Source organism: Rhinolophus sinicus, linkage group LG01 (genome assembly GCF_036562045.2).
Source record: "Rhinolophus sinicus isolate RSC01 linkage group LG01, ASM3656204v1, whole genome shotgun sequence".
Taxonomy (NCBI): Eukaryota; Metazoa; Chordata; class Mammalia; order Chiroptera; family Rhinolophidae; genus Rhinolophus; species Rhinolophus sinicus.
Window position 1 is genome coordinate 50,782,814 of NC_133751.1, and position 12,933 is coordinate 50,795,746.

The 12,933-nt window shown below is 40.3% G+C and overlaps 1 long non-coding RNA gene across 3 annotated transcripts in view; it reads left to right on the plus strand.

Annotated features, from left to right (window-relative positions):
- Nucleotides 1-26: 26 nt before the first annotated feature.
- Nucleotides 27-12,933, plus strand: part of LOC141570993 (uncharacterized) — a 58,699-nt gene continuing 45,792 nt past the window's right edge. For all 3 annotated transcript variants that reach the window (XR_012495417.1, XR_012495414.1, XR_012495413.1), the window contains exon 1: nt 27-524. This is a non-coding gene — a long non-coding RNA (uncharacterized LOC141570993). The remainder of the gene's footprint in view (nt 525-12,933) is intronic.

The window sequence follows — 12,933 nt, forward strand, 5'->3', positions numbered from 1 at the left end:
GGGGACTTTTGCCTCCTCTGGTTCATAAAAAGCCCTCAAAGCCACAATATTTTTCAATTTTCCGGCATATCCCGAAGTTCTCACAAGCTGTGTGTCTTGGATTTGGAGGTTCTAGTCCGAGGCTCGAGGGGCCAGGCGGTGGCCCTCCCTCCCCAGGCTCTGGACGATGGTACGGCCTGCTCCGCCACCATCACGTGGGCTCCCCTTCTGTGACGTCGGCGTCTTAGCTGTAGCAAAGCTCGGCCTCTGGAATTCTGAGAACTAATTTGCTATTCGGTGACATAAGAGGGGGAGTGAGCTTTGCTTTCCCGGGGTCTGGGGCTAAATCCTCCTCTCCTTTCCATAAACTGGTCTCCTCGAGCTAAATTACACAAAAGGGAGCGAGAGGTTCGAGCCGTTGGAAAAAGTCTGTTATATATATAGTAGGTTTAGAGGCGAGTAAGAGAAAAAAACAATAAACACCACAGCTCTTTCCAGCTAGAATATTAAGCACCACGAGAAAAATACTTGCCAAGCAGTTTTCGGTGGGTTCATTTGCTTTATTTTTATTTGGGACAGTTTTGTTTTGTTTTTTTTCCTGTTGATGTGGTGGCTTGGGATTTTTGGTTGTTGTATTTTGATGATTTTTGGATTTTTGCTTCTGATTTTTGCGTTTTGCAAGTTTGTGGTGTTACGTAAATCTTAGGATCCCGCATCCTTGGATTTTGGTGTGTGTGTGTGTGTGTGTGTGTGTGAGTGTGTATGTTTCCCTATCTAATCTCTCAAGCGTTTTAAAGAAGATGTGCTATTTTTAATACTGATGCTATTGAAAGAAGCAAATTTTGGTCGTATGTAGCAATCCCAACCCCCACTATTTTTTTTTGGGGGGTGCAATTTTCTTTTTCCCCTTGGACTTTTACTGAGAGGAGGCTCTCCTGCACTTGAGAGACGTGTTCAAAGGATTTGTTTTGGTTTGTTTTGTTTCTTTCCAGGACAGCAAGTGGTGGGGTTTACTCTTTCCGTTATTGTAGACTTAGGAAATTTCTTGCTGCAAGAAACGTGTGTGTATTTGGATATGTCTACGCGTGTGTTCTACAAAATTTTGTGATCTAAAATACTTGTTTGTGTTTTGCTTTTCCCTAAAGTCTTGACCCCCCACCCCACCCCGGCTTGTTTCAAGGTCGTCGTAAAAAAATCTTTTCTGTCTGTGTTTTAAGCCATCAGCCGGAGGGAATTCTAAAGGCCTGCCGTGCCAGTGTCACAGATACTGCGTGTATTCAGAACAGACTGTGCTACAACCACAACGCGCTGCACGCAGCACAGTCCTCTTAGCTTTTGAGCTGAGTTGGGAGGAGGAGGAGAAAGGGGAAATCTTTCTTTCTTCCTTTCTTTTTAAAGGCAAATGCAGTGCAGAATCATTTCACTGTGGACTTTGGTTTGTTTATTCAGAACTGCCAGTTTCCCTATTTAAATGTTGGTTGGGGTTTTTTCCCCTCCTACTCATCCCTGAATGAGGGAGACTCTTGTTTCTTTTATGTCTCTCTCTTAAAAGAAGGGTGTGAGGGGAAAATAATATTTCAGATTCCTCAAGAATTAACCCAAAATGTTTGGACCAGAAGCAGCTTTCAAAGGTCAGGCTGTTCTGAGCCTTGGCTATGAGAGTCCTTCAGGCGACTCATTAAATTACAGATGAGTTCTTAAAGGTTCCACAAAATTTCTGCACATGTTAATTTCCATTAAAGCTATCTCCCAAAATAATCTCCTTCTCCAAACCCCGAATTTGGGTTTATAATGGAGAAATGAGCAGAGTTATGAAAGATAGCTGACTGTTTCCTGGAATATTTGGGATCTCTTTCCCAAAAGAACTCCATTAAGAAGTTCATATTTATTACTGAAAATGCTGTGGTTGATAAAGTTCCCCCCCCTTTAAAGGCTGTATTGGGGGGGTAGGGTTAGAACCAGGGATTTATTATTTTCCACAAGGACCGGAGCTTAGGAAATATGCATAAATATCTGTCCCTGTGAAATCTGAATATTTTAATACTTATTTACAAATGGATTACTGCAGCCTCTGCCAAAAAGCCTGTTTTGGAGGATTTTTGAAAAATATACATAGGCCTAATCCTGTCACTGTTGTTGAAATGAACATTTTACCTCCAAAGATGTTCGATATTGTCAAGTGCAGATTCATTCTGCCAGGGACTATTTGCTTTTTTATTGTCTCCTTCTCCCTTATTTTCAGAGTTTTCAATGAATCAAAATGACTCCCTGATTTTGTTGAAGTGATTTTTTTGTGTGTGTGTGTTTATATGTGTGATTTTTTTTCTATCTTTTATGAAAAATAAGAACTTTAGGGTTCCTCAGATGTATCTATATGGTTTGGAATGTGGATTGTACGGCTCTGCCCTATTATTGATCCTACAATGACATTTTATAAGTCTTGGTCACTTGTCAAAGTTGCCATCCTGCTTCGCTGGACCCTCCTCCCATCCTACCTTAAACACACACAGCTCGTCCCTCCTGCGTTCCCTTTGCCACTCCAATTTTAGCCCCATGGGGGCGCTGCAGAGCAAAGGGAAATCTGCTCCCTCTGGCAGTAGACCCAACCAGAGTGGGGGCTGGGAAGGAATTCACCCTTCTTGTTCCTCAGCCCTCCTTAATTCTCTGCAGGGAGTCCTTGGAGGGAGAATCCACCAGGCCTGGTTTACAGATCATTAACCCCCACCAACAAGGACCTCCGACCTCAATGCATTATTTCTGGGACCAAGTGCCCGAGTCCCACATTTGTACTATCCCCCCCGCCCCCCGCCCGAATCAAAGTATTTACGTTGAAAGAAATTGATCAAGACAAGAGAGCATAAAAGAAAAAAAGAAAAACATTGAAAATAGTCTAAAGATAGGGATTTGCTTTTAGGTAGGTAAGGAAAATTGTGCACCCACCTCTCCATCTCTTTTTAATTCCTAGGAAAGTGACTTTATCAAATTTTATGCAATTGAATTTCTTCTAGAAATGTCCTTCCTTCTCTCATTTTTGATCTCTCCCCATTAGTAGCCAATTGGCATCACTATGTGAGCTTCCCTCACTCCAGCCATGCTGTTATAGGATTAAAGAAAGGATTGACTTGACTATATTCAAATTCTTTTAAATCATCCTGAAGAAGCTCTAAAGAGAGATTCCGTGTTTGCAGTCTTATGTGTGATTTTTGTCGGCTTGGAGGGACTGTATCAGCCAGTCCCATGATTTAATGGTTACTGGCTAATAATACGCAGAATAGAGGACAGGCCAGTCCCTTTGCTGGGTTGACTGGACCATAGTAATAGGTTCCTAATTGCTGCTGCTGAGTAAATTTAAGCTTTGTTTCGAAATAAAATAGCCTGTTCCTAGTATTACATCTATTTAAGGAAAGAAACAGATTTTGCATCCAGTTCCACTCACGAAAACTTCCCCACAATTCAGTCATAGCTGAAAAGAAACCTATCCTTGAAATAAACGCTGTCTGGTCCTCCTTCTAAGGGGGCTCCAAACAGGAAATTGGTTTCACCTGTCAGTAACTTCTGCTACCTTAGCAGACCTTTAAACTATCACATCACAGAAGTATTGATTTTAGAACTGGAAGGAACCTTGCTGATCAATCATTTAACTACTCTAGGTTTCCTTCTTTAAAGAAGACAGGCTGGCCCTCGGTAGAGACACGCATGATCCGAGGAACACAATTGAAAATGTATCTTCGTGGTTCGATGGTCCGGTAGCATTGTAGAGAATCAGTATGACATAACTACCTGGGTTTGGAGGGGGTATCTTGTTTTCTGGCAGAACTGAGGAAAGCCAGGCCCCTTTGGGCTCTGTGCAAACTGTACATTGGTTCTCACAACAAACTCCAAATCAGGATGAGTATTGAGTTTTGATGGTCATTTGGGTTTGGTTATGCTTGTCACCTCTGCTGCCTTAATCGGCACTATTTTTGATGAGTATAGGAGATGTTATCTACATGATATGTAAAATTTTAACTATTGGTTTTATTTCAAATCCTTCTTTTAGAGTTATTGTAAACAAGCTCATTATATTATCCTTGGACAAAGAAAGGAGTTTCCTTAGTATATTTTAGAGAAATTGACCAGAAAGTTTTGAGACATTAAAAAAGATGATTTCCAGCCAGTACCTTCTGAAAAACTGTCAGCGTTTAATTTTGATCCCTGTGCTGCCAGCTTTCAGCCTGTATTATTCTAAGACTTTTTTTCTTTAGAAACCTTTTCAGCCTTGCTCAAGAGTGTTCCCCCAAAACACTGATTTCCACACCTTTCTCACATATTTAAAATGAAAATATCAGGAGCTTAAAATAGAGATATAATGGGGGAGCATGTAATCATTTGTTTATTGCATTCGATCACTGTTTTGAATAGCAGGGTTTTCACTTCTTATGAAACCTTAGCATGAGGGAAAGCAGCAGCTGGACTCTAAAGGGGATGAGGGGAGGAAAGCACTTGAGTGTTTGTAAACTCAGGGTGGCAGGCCCACCCTCCTGCCTGGCTGCTCTACTTAGCTGTCTTTACTATCTAAGGCTAGAAGTGGAAAAACTTGATTTGCGTGTTGTGCCTGCATTTTTTTTTTTTTTTTCTTTCTTCTCCACACCGCCCTCTGTACACCTGACCATGCAGAAGCCTATCTGAAGCAGGCTGGATGGCAGGGAGTGCTGGAGAGCGGAAGAATGTGCCGGGGAAGGGAGGGCTTGGTACTTTTCCATTCACATCTCCACAGTGGCTTTTCTTGTTTATTTCAAACTCCACCCGCAGAAACCTTTCAGCTGCCTGAAATTCGAGTCATGAAACTGTTCCCTGAGGTCAGACTACAGATGCTTGGTGCATGTTTTCTACATGTCGGTGTCTATGTAACACATGTACATATACAGACACACAGAAATGTGTAATTCCACTGGGGCACAGTGTGAGGTAGGAAAAAACAACAACAACAACAAAAAACTGGACAGGTTGCCAAAAAACCTTGGTTTCTAATTACAGTTCTGCCTGGAAGTCCTTATGGGACCTGGAGCAAAACCACTTGTCAGGACTCAGTTTCTTCAACTGTGTGAAGGAATAACCCAGATGATTTGCATCATGTCTGTTTGTTCAAAATCCTATACCTTTTTTTATCTAAATACGTATTTATATAACTTTAAGTTGGGGAGGGGGAGAAGCAAAGGAGCTGTGTGTTTTTGTGTACCCGGGGTGGGGGAAGGGGTTAAAATTTAAACTTCTAAGTAAAGAAGGTAGTTCCAGAATCCTCACCTCTATCAATTTTTAACCAATTGTAGACCAAAGTCTGGGATTATGCTAAGTGGGTTCAAAAGCCAATTGAAGATTTTAAATGTTAAGAGTTGGAGGAGGCAGTTTCTAAGACCTTGTACCTTTGATCTCCAGCATTCAGAATCAGATATGACAGTTCCCAAGTGTCTTTTCTGTACTGGAATTCTTTTTCTTTCCTTTGTTTGTTTTTGGAAACTGTCCCAGTCAATGATAGAAAGGAGATGACACTTGTAAACTGGGCAGTCTTTAAGCCATTGGGCCCCATGCGGATGTGAAAAATATGTCATAACATTCAAAGAGAGAGGGGGGGGGGAGGGAGGGAGGGAGAGAGAGAGAGAGAGAGAGAGAGAGAAAGGAAAAAAAAACCTAGAGAGAAATTCCTGGTAAGAAACTTAGAGGTAACCCAGCATCACTGAATTAAAAGCAATTATTTGAAGTCAGAGGAAATAACATGAGTTTGCCCTTGGGGGGGAAAAACAAGAAAAAATAATAACGAAATCTTGATTTACCAGAACAAACTTAAAGGCAGTGAAAAGATACTTTCCATCAATATATTCTATAATTTTTTGATTTCTAGTCTTTAAAAAGAAAGGCCTAAAATTTCTCAGGCCTGATTGTCTAAACAAAATAAGGCCTCTAACAGAACTCAGCATCCTCAGGAAATAATAATGTAGCTCCTATGTACTAGCAGTGACCTCCCCCACACTACCATCCCTCTGCTGGCTTAGGCCTTCTGGAATATTGATGCCCATGGACAAGGAGAGGTGGAGCCAATTACACTCTCTCAATGGAAAACTATTGAGAATTATAATATGCTGGAACTGGGAGGGTCCCTAACAATTATCCAATCCAATGCTACTGATTGTATAGATTTGGAAATTGAGGCCCAGACAGCATGCATTTGCCACACAAACTGAATCACTGACAAAACCGGATCCAGAACTTTGATGCTGTGGTTCTAAAACCAGGCTATGTTTTCCCATGGCTTGTCATGGAAAGAGGGTATGGGGAGGGCAGCCCTGCAAAAGAGCCATTTGCTGTGTCCTTTTATTCAGAGAAGGACGCATATTTGGACTTTTGATGTGATCTCCACTGAGGTTCTCCATCGATCTTTGTGGTGCACTGACAGGATGGAAAGTAGAAGACCATCAGACACAGTTCTGTGTGTAGGTCCTATGCAGGACCCAGTATAGGAACACCCACAGGCTCCTAAGGAACTGTGATTTAATACTGTTAATAAATCTAAAATTATGTCATGAATGGTACAATTGTATTGTGATTGTGTGTGTGTTGCTGTTAACACTTTACATTTAAAACACTGTTTGGCCCAGAAGCAATGATGCTGCAGTAGCAGTGAGCACACCTACCTAATGCAGAGCATGATTTCCGATACCATTCTCCGGTAAAGGGAAGCAAGGTTTCTTGGAGAAATGGCAAATTCTAGATCTAGGACTGGGGCAGGAAATACACAAAATTGGAATGGAGTATCTTGGAGCACCCTAAAGTAAAGCATTGCTAGAAAACAAACAAACAAAAACCATATCGACGAGGGACATTTCAAAGAGACCCAGGAGCCACCTAAAGAGCTCCTGATGGCCACGCTGGAACATTTTGAGCAGCAAAATAAATAGAGTAATATTGGATTATAACACAAGGTATAAAATAAACACCCATGAATCCACACTGATATAAATTATTGAATATATTAATAAATGGGAGAAAAGAGACAAATCTCTCTTGCAGAAGAATTCAAAATAGTTAACGAAGATACACTACTCTAAAGGAAAGGCAGTATAACTCCCCACTCCTTACGCGTGAGCTGTGTGTAGTGACTTCCTTCCAAAGAGTACAGTGTGGGAAGGGAGTAAGGGAGTAATTTTACACAGAGAAACCTGGCACACACTACAACAACCAGGTCATCAAGATCAACGTCAACAATGACAAGCCATGTTGATTGTACGTACCTTTCATTTGAGATGATGAAAATGGCTCTCCCATACCCCAGTCTATTTATGAGATAATAAAGGGGCATCCTGCAGAATACTTGACCAACACTCCTCAACACCATCAAAGTCATCAAAAATAAGGAAAGTCTGAGAAATTGCCAGACCCCAGAGGAGCCTAAGGAGATATGAGCTTAATGTAATGTAGTAACCCAGATGGAATCATAGCACAGAAAAAGATGTCAGGTAAACCTAAGCAAATCTGAGTAAATGATGGACTTCAGTTAATAATATTGTGTCAATATTGTTTTGTTCATTGTTACAAAGGTACCACAGTAATGTAAAATGCTAATAATAGGGAAATTGAGTACACATTGTTCTCCGTATTAGCTTCTCAAATTTTCCATATATATTTTGGGGGTGGGATTGTAGTGGGGACATATCTTTATTTTGCTTTTTCATTAGCAGAAGTGTCCAAAAAGTGAGCCAGGCCTCTCTTGAAATCTGAGGTCTTAATTCTGACCCAACTATGCCCCTAAAATGGAGTCAGGGAAATGAGGGAACCTGCGTGTATTCTTTTAGTTTACTAAATTGAAAGCAATTTAGCTAATTTCTTTGTCTTTATTATCTGAATATGACCCCATAATCTAAACTGGAAACGTCAAAAGAGGGAAATGGTTTACAAAGACCCTACAAATTGGTGGTAGAGCTGATTCCCATGAACTAGTCCACCCTGAATAATTTATTTTGCTGAGTATTCACCTGGGTAAACTGAGGACTGCTATTTCATTGATATATGTTTCATTGGTATATTATTTTAGAAGTGCCTTATTAACTGCTAACCAATTGTCAGTTGTCAGTGGTGTCTAGTTCCAATGTTGCACTTGAGTTTTAAGTCTCTTTCTTCTTTCCCTTCACCTTTTCCCACTTCTATCAGCTTCTCTGCCAAATGCTGTTAAGACCTTTGAACAACACATATTTACTATGGAGGCTGACATTTAAATAATTCTAGGTGAAATGCAATGAGACTGAAATATATCATACTCCATTTAGGTTAGCATAACTCAACAATCTACTTTGTCACATGTTTCAAGAATCATAAATGTAGTCATGTCCTTTGACCTAGTAATTCTACTTCTAGGAATCTATCTTTAAGGTACAGTTCAACATATAGGGAAAAAAAAATCTTTGAATGAATCCAAGCATTTATATCTAACAACAGCAATTTTGAACAACCCACATGTCCCATCATGACTGGGTTGGTGGAAAGGGTGTTCAATGGAGAATGGTTAAGTAGATCATAATACAACTGAATTTTAAGAGTTAGAACTGAAAAATACTATAGTAACAGGTAAAGTGAAAAGAAGTAGGATATATATATATATATATATATATATATATATATATATATATACAGAGAGAGAGAGAGAGAGAGAGAATGTATATACATTTTAAGAAAGGAAAAAACTGTATTAAAATTGTAATACTCAATATATACTGATAACAAAAGATGAATATAAGTCACATTTGACAATTACAGAGGTGCTCAAAGTGGTTACCATCAGCGTCCAGACACTTCTGATTACAGCAAACTACTGCTTGAGCAACGCTGACCAAAGTGCTCACTTGTGCCGTTTCAATTTCTTCACACAGTCCTATGCGTCTCAAACTTACCATGAATATGTGCAATTGTTAGGCATGTTGGAAGTTCTGTTGCATACTCACACCCCCACTGTTGTTGTACTTCCACAATGTTCTCTAATTTCAAATACCACTTCAAAATGCTCTTGGCGCTCCTTGGACACTCCTGCTTCCACCATTTTCTTTGATTGTCCTACCTGTTACAAATGAATGCTAGCATTCATTTGATTAATGCCATCTTTTGAGCAAACGTCATACTACACATTGCTACCATAATTCAATTCAGCTTCGAAAAGTAGTAGATAGATCATATCTCTTAAAATGTGTATACATTTTCTTGGCACCCCCAGCATAAATACATATAATATATGTATACAGTATTCATAACTGTTTAACAATACTCTTCATAGAAAATAGACTGGATATATAGAATAGTACACAATTAACAAAAATATGTATAATGGCTATCTTAGGGTAGCAGGATTATGAATGATTTTTTTTAATCTTCCAAAATGTGTAGTTTATATATTAGTTTGCTAGCTATCATCTATCTAGCTCACAAGCACACCCCCAAGACACTGAAAAGCCCTATGTGAAGTCTTTTAAGCACAAACAATTAGTCCTCTAATTTCTAGTTTTGAATGTTTGACCTAATGTTGAAGCTGCCACATCTTTAGGGCTTATAGCAAAAGTGAGAACTGCCTACTCACTTTTAGAGTAGACCTTTCACTCTGGGAGACACTTTTCTCCACACCGACAAAACACCACCCTTTCTGAGCACATTGACCATAAGGAAATTAAACAGATCCTGTGCATCTTTGATCTATCTCCACCCCGTTGATCTTTAGCGTGCTTATCGTGTTTGTTGGTGTTTCACAGCATTTGCAAATGTCAAAGGGTTTCCTGGTAACTTTGCTGTCTCTGTGAGGCCACCCAGGAGCTATCCTGCTAGATGGACCTTCTTTGGGGTGCTTTTGGGATTACAGGAGATTTGTTTTTTTATTCTTGTAACATGTTTGAATAGTGAATGCTAAGGAAAACAGGTTAAAAATAAACTATATCTTTTTTTTTTCCTTCAGAGAATCACAGACTGCTAGGAGCTTTGGGAGGACTCATTATTTGAATTACTGATTCTCAAAAAAGGGCATGAGGGTAGACATCAAAATCTAGACGGTGAGGGTGAGGACCATGGTTCTGATAAGTTCTCTTCCCTTAAGCCACTGATGCAATTCTTTCTGCTCAGTTCACTCTATTCACTCATTATTTCATTCAAACAACACACAGTTCATTGGCAATCTTTTTTGGGGTAGACACTGTGCTAAATGCTGGGGAAACAAATATGAATACAATAAGGACACTGATCCAGGGGGTCACACAGTCAACTAAGGAAACAAAGGCCCAGAAAGGTGCTGAAACTTGCTTTAGGTGATGCAAAAATCCTGAGCTAGGACTAGGCCCCAAATGTCCTAATTCTGAGCCCCCCAAATCTCTATGGCTTCTTCTCACATGCTGTGACCTACATCCTACTCTAACGTCAGTATGAGGCATTGATTTCCTCCCTGAGCAGGTTCAGCCTCTGAGTTTTCATCCAGTATTGATTAGAACAGGATATAACCCAGCCACATCAATGTACCATCCAGTAATACCCAATACCCAATGCAAGAAGATCCATAAGAGCCTGGAGCAGAAACAGAGCCCCGGCTTTCTCTACCATCTCTAAGTTGGTTCAGCCTGCAGGCCAGAACTTTGCCTGGACCCTGATTTTATATCTTCTGTATCTGACACATCCTACCATGATCAAACAGATCACCCAGCATCACATTATTCCAAAGCACACAGCCTCAAGCAACATCCACAGCCTGGACTCCAGAATTCAACACTATCCCTGATAGGAATTGACATTTAACAGATTCTGATGCCTACTCAGCTAAGCCCAAGTCCACCCCAACCCTCTGGTCATACCAGACCTTTGGGTAAGACACTGACAGGTGATATCTCCAGGTGCTAGCCCTGTATCTAGACCAGTTTCCACAGCACCCTAGTCCCCAAGGCCCTAACTGCCTCAGGGTTGGACCTACATGCCAGGAGATATAACCATTTCCTTTCTGTGGCCTGGCAAGGATGAGTTCAATAGAATGGCACATGCATGATACCACCACACAATATTTCAGCAATCTTATAGTAAGTTGGAAGTTCAGAAACTTTCAATGTCTACACATCAAGTTGCTATTAACAGCCTTGGACTTTGGAAGCACTGGCACTAAAATGCCAGCAAAATGCTCAAAAGAAAATGGGATAGGAAAACATTAATAACAACAATAATAGCCATAACTTGCGAAGGTACTTGTATATTGAGAAGACTTGATGATGTTGGTCGTGAATCAATAAATCAAGCACTTTAAGCCCTCAGACCTCTTTCCAGTCTTGTCTCCTGCCACAATTTCCTACACTAGGCTCTTAGCATACTCCAAGAACCCCTGTGCTTGGCTCTACTCTACACCCATGCTTTGTTGCTGCCTTTCTTTGACAGGCTAGAAGCTCCTCAAGACAGGAGAGTTGAGTTTTGTTTTCTTAGACTTGTGTCCAGCACAACCATGAGCTGTTGATTAAATTAAAGTAGGTAGAACTGAAAGAGACTTTGATGTAAAATCTGGTGATCTAGGTTCCAGTTTAAATTCCACAACTGACTAACTTCTCAGTTAGGGGTCTCAGTTTCTGGTTCTCCAAATGGTAATTTTTGTTAAGGGAATATATTCACAGGATTCTCATGAGAATCAAGTACAATTGAAGGGAAAGTACTTTGAAAATCGTAATGCACTGCTCAATGTGGTGGTTGAATGTTGAATGAATGGACAACCTAATGAGCAAACTCTCACAGTCCAGTCATCAGGTTGTTCCAGAACAGATTACAGATTCGGAGACTCAGGTTATATCTGGGGAACAATGTATTTGAAATGCCCTGTCTTGACTTTGTAATCATCCTTAAATATGGTTATTTCACTTCCCAAAATATTTTAACCATTTAAGTACTGGAAGACATAAATTACTGCTAAGGATTCATACTGATCCAAAGAAAATGAAAAAGATCATCGGAAAGTCTTTTTGTTCTTGAAATGCAGAATTGGAAATGAACCATTTCCCAGTAGTGGGAACTGAAATCCAGTATTAGATCCTCCTTTTTGGTATCTTCTTCCTCTTTCTCCTCTTTCTACCTTAACCCCTCCCCACCCTTCTCCTGCACCCAAATGAAAAAAAAATAAATCACTTGTTTTGAGCTAACTTCAGTCTTAGAAAAAGGTATAAACAAAGTCCCAATTTATCAGGGCTGTTTTCTAGGATCATAAGGTAGATTTCTATAAATTTTGTAAGCAATTGAGTTAATGGGTAAGTTACTAAAACAAGGAAATGGAATAACTTTCTAGCAAAGGTCTGAATGACAGGGAGCCCTGGGCCAGCTCCATCTTGCTAAGAAAATCCCCGGATCTATCTCTCCTGTCTCTGCCACAAATGCCAAGTGGATCTCCCAAATATTGAGATCCATATGAAAAGGGATTGGGAGCAAGCTGGCTTTCATAGGGAGAAGGAAAGAAAATATGAGCATTGGTGCATGAGAGGAGTAAGGATTTCACTCTAGTAAGGGAACCAGGAAATAATTAAGCAGATGAAGCAACAGACCTTTGTTAAAGATAAAGAAATCTACTCAAGAGCCCATATTCCTACTTCCTGCAGTCTACAACAATAGATACCTAAGTGGAACAAAATACCCAGTGGACTCAGCAGGAATGGGTGCACAACAGTCTCCAAGGGGCTCAGGGACAGCGGGTGGTGATGGCAAGAGAGAACTTCTAGAACTGGGAGCCTGTCTGCTCATACTTGCACTTTTGCCAGCACCAAGCCCATGATCCACAACTCATTTATTTTGGTATTCCTAGAGGTGGGAAGATGAGAATAGTGTATGTATATGGCATGAAAAGAAACAAAACAAAACAAAACAGAAAAACAACCTCCAGCAACGTGGGTGAGCTGGGTGATGTCCAAGCCATGTGGGGGCAGCTATCTCCCCCGTATA